Below are 4,910 nucleotides of genomic sequence, written 5' to 3' on the forward strand. Positions count from 1 at the left end.
GAGACGTACTGATGGAGCGTTCACGTGAAGAAAAACAACCACTAATGTGCTATTTTTGATTATAAAATATGTGCCGCAGCTTTTTACAGTTTCAAAAAGAGACAGAAATAAACAGAGATAGCACAGAGAGGATCATGTGTTGGTCGCCTCGCGTGATAAGAATTCAGCATTGTTCACAAAGAATGAAGACAAAAGGCCGTTGTGTCGGGTGAAATGCCATTATTGCCATTCACCAACTAAACCGGAGCAGTCTGGAGAGCGTTGCCGACCGTGTGACGTGCAACGTTTCGACCAAAGCGATCAGGAAATGGACGAGAAAACAGAAGGGACGAGACTGTGCGATGTAAGGCGAGGCAAAGGGTATAAAACAGAAGGAAGCAGGGCGACACAGAGAGTGATAGAGTAGACACAGGGTCTTTCATCCGGGGCCACAAAGCTGGCCTTTCATGTGCGGAATTTGCCCATCATTAATAATACATATCCAGTTCAGTGCAGTTGACGGCTGGGGGTTAAAGTTTAGGCTTGAGAGTCCCAGCAACCATCATCATCACAGAGAAGAGTCTGACATTCTCGCTTCCCTCGCTGAAGCCAGTGGGGGAAGTTCACAATAATGAGAAACGTTCTGAGCGAGTGTGTCCATTTCATGGTGTGGCGCTCCAAGGTTGCCTCGGGAGACTGCAGCAGTTTTTGTAAAAAGTCCTCAGGCGGATGCGAATATTCTCGTCATAACCAGATGTCATTCTGGGGGGGGGTGAAGTCTGTTGGGTTCGGTGTTGCGGCCAAAAAAAAAAAAGAAACGGCTGCAATGTAATTACTGCCGCTGCCAACACAATGGGAGCAATTCATCTATTAAAATAGGAGGTGAGTGTTATGTGTGCGTGCTTCCTCCACACCCACAATCTCCAACACAGGAATTGGAATTGGAAAGGTTCCACTGGGGTTCAAAAGAACGCTTAAAATAGACGAGAATGGAATGACTGCCTTCTTACCTCATAATTATAATTCTACCTACTGCCTAGTGCTGGAATGGCATTCAAGACATGTCCACACTAATAAGAAAAATATTCCAATGTTGAAGGATGACACTTTTAGATTGTTCCCTTTGTCATTCCGTACGTGAAACGCTGCCGCATACGTCTTAGAATTGCCCCTTTTTCCCGTTCCTTCCCGCATTTTAAATTAAATGTCATTTCTGGGAAATATTTACCCTCCTGCAGAGAGTTAGATTGTCTCTGTGTTTCTAAATTAAACTACACCTTCAGGGGACGACTGTATTAGCTTTGTGTAAAGACTGTAGGAGGAGGAGGAGGGGGAGAGGGTCTCTGTGAAATAGGAAAAACAATCGAGCCAACAGCTGAAACGCTCACCAGTAACTAGTAAACCACAACCTTGACTCGACCATAATCACGAGGCATGCTCTTCATCAGCAGATTTAGAGAAGTCATTTGAATCTGCTGACACTGGATGTTCAGTAGATGTTTCAGTTTTATCTACTTTCAGGATTTCTCACTGCAAGTCCAAGATGTTTTTTTGCAACTACTACTGCGCAGCTACTGTGACCTAGCAATGTCCCTTGTGGATCAAATGAAAGTCTAAGTCTTACATGACAACTTGTACCGATATACAGTAATGCCACTGTGGTGATGTATGTAAATAAAGAAGAAAATGGTAATAAAGGTAGACAAAGAGTTTACTGAAAAAACAGGGTTCTTCCCTTCTCATGTCTGCTTTGCATACATCAACACAAACAACGGGAGGAATTATACGCGACACTACTATTTCCACTTATATTCGGTAATTTAATATGTTAATTCTTGTGATTTATTAGGGCAGCATTTTTTCTTTCTAAAAACAAAGCTCTTTTCTTGCAGCAGGTCTTTTCTCTTCAGGTGCCGTTTCGGGTTACGTGCTGTCTTTTTTTAATCTATAATTTCAAAGTAAGATGTGAAATTGTAGAATGCTCCACTGCAGCATAATGGATGAGGTATGTGTCCTAAGTGGAGGATGACGGCCCGACAATTTGGCACGTGTGGTGAAGGTGACTGCTAACGAATTTCAAACTTTTCAAACTCATTGTTTCAGTACGGGAACACAAATGTTTCACTGACACAAATGTTTCAAGTGTTATTTACCTGCATCTGCACCAATAACAACGTCCTGACTGAGGGGTTAACGCATGTAATCAAATATTGTCATTTTGAAGAAGAAGAAGAAAAAAAAAAGACATTTTGACTTGTCATAGCAAGAAATCATTGTTGTGAAAGTTAACAACACTGATTAGCGGCACTGCCAAGCAGATCTAAAAGTGAAATGAAAATGCAATAATGAGCCAACACGCTCAACGCCATGATCCTGAAAGAGCTGCTAACTGGAATCCAGCCATCCATAATGACTTCTGTGGAAATCGAAATCAAGCAATCTAAAGAGAAACGTGACAGTGTTTTCGTACAGTGGAAAGACAGGATGAGTGAAGGGATAGCCATGTTGTAACCAAGGTCAGGTTCCCCCGTTCAGGATTGGATTTTGAACTCTCCAGAACGTATACTAGATGCGCTGCCAAAAAAATTTTTTTTTTTAAAAATGGACTGCATTTAAAACGTATACGCATTAGAGTAGATATGACCTTAAAGCCCAGCTCCAGCCTCTGTGACTCACGGTGCAGCCGCCCCCTGCTCTCCCCATCTGGATCGATACTCATTTTTTATCAGTTGCTTCGTGCGGTGTGAGATCAGCAGGCTGAAGCAACAGGTACCTGGGGTACATTAGACAAAAGTGGCTGGCCTCTGCCAAAGCCTGCAGCTGAATGGACCCTCACGATGACCACTCGGTCATGATAGCAGCCCCTCGGCTAAGTTTAGCAGGGAATCCAGGACAAGTGGATCGTCTTACGCACGTCCACACACACACACACACACACACACACACACACACACACACACACACACACACACACACACACACACATACACAGCATACACACATGGCATGAGCCCAGATGGGAGCACAGCGAACATCTTTTGTGCATATACTGAAAAAAAGTGTAAAGCTTAAGACGTTTCTTTCTGTTTCGTGCAATCGTCTCTTAACAGTCGTTTTAAGCTATTTTCATGAACAGCAGTTTCACAACTTTATTCCTCTTTAACGGCGCACAGCTCCCTTTAAATCACATCACTTCCACTTCTTTCGCTCTACATCCCCATTTCACTTCCCTCCATGAAACGACCTTGCTCTGGAATCTGTTTTTTGCCCAGACACATGACCCCCCCTCCCCAGACGAGATGCTAACCGGACACTTGCATAAAGAATCCGGTTGTGTGTGTATGTATGCATGTGTGTGGGTCCACTCAAGCGTCTGCTGCCATTTTTCACCTCGCTTAACCCAGACCATTAATCATCCGCGGGACGTTCGGTGGCCACTACACTCTCACACTGGCACCGCTTATAGCCAACGCAGGCATCTGTGAACGCGCGCAAACGCGCACACACATACACACACACACATGCTGAAATGCTGCGATTAATAGGGTGAGGCAGTCAAGCAGCACAGGATAATAGAATCTAAACAGCAAGGCTGGACGGGGAAGGGGGGGAAAAAAGGAAATAAGAAATAAGACGGGGAGGCATGTGGAAAGGGACCGAATCACCAGAGGAGGTCGGAAAGGGGAGAGAAGAATTTGTGATTGAATCGAGGAGGTCAGGGGTGAAATTGACAGCATAATAATAATAATATATACAATAATAATGTTGAATATATACATAAATGCAAATTTCATTCCTGTTTTGTGTCTGTCTTTGCTTAACTCTCGCTCTTCAGATGTGTGTGCGGCACTTTCACAGGGGCAAACTGTTCCGTCAGCTGTTTTCGCCGCAGCAGACTGCACTCTTCAGTGGATTTTAGGCTAATGGATAATGGAGGAGTGTGTGCATATTTAATGTGTGGATGCGCCAGTGAGTGGGCTTGTTAAGATTTGCAAACACATTTGTGTGTCCGTCAGGAGGACTGAAATGTTCACACGGAGAGAAGAGGATTAGCAAGAACTAATTCAAGGAAGTTAATTGATTTTTTTTTTTTTTTTAAAGAGTTTAATTTGGGTTGTTTTGTGTGACTGGCCAGGAAGCGTCTTAATTTGCGTTTAATGGAGAATAACACGACCGTCCCTTGGTACATTTCGCGAGTAAAACACACCCAAACCAATACTGCAGACGTAACAAAAGTAATAAAAGAACACCTGAGAGTCACCTGCTAAGCATGCAAGGTGTATCTTTGTCTCAGGAGCTGGGTGAAAACAAACCTCCCATGATAGGCCAGATGCCTGACAATGCAGCGTTATCTGTGGTGGATTATTAACACCCAAGGACCAGAATAGGAAGTAGGACACATGACGTGACGTGGCGGCAAGAACACTCTCTCAATGTGCATGCAAATCAACGGCAGCACACCTACTGCATGGAGAACAGGGCGGGGCAAATAAACGGAGGGACAGGATTGAAAGCAACCTTGTGGAGATTTACTGTGAGAAGGTGAATCCAGAATACAAAGCTAATTGCCGCCACGTGACAACTTCAAAGGAGACCTACGGCCACTGCGTTTTCACGAGGATGTTCAAAGGCGCAGATGTTAATGGGATTGAGTTTTTTCAGATGTTCAAAATATCAGGAAGCTTCTTTTATGCTAAGCTCGGAGCGTTTAATTTTTTTCCCATATATGGGGTGGGTTAAGACAAGGGCACAGACGCAAAAATGTTATGCCTCACAGGAAGTGGTACATTTTTTTTGGTCTGTTTGTGTGCTTTTAATGAACTGGAGAATAACACCATGAGCCGCAAGCACCAGGAAACCGTCCGCTGTCACCAAAGTGACTGCAGCTGTGGATTCTGACCTCCAGATAAAAATGACATTATTTAATAAAA

Source organism: Mugil cephalus, chromosome 9 (genome assembly GCF_022458985.1).
Source record: "Mugil cephalus isolate CIBA_MC_2020 chromosome 9, CIBA_Mcephalus_1.1, whole genome shotgun sequence".
NCBI classification, from domain to species: Eukaryota; Metazoa; Chordata; class Actinopteri; order Mugiliformes; family Mugilidae; genus Mugil; species Mugil cephalus.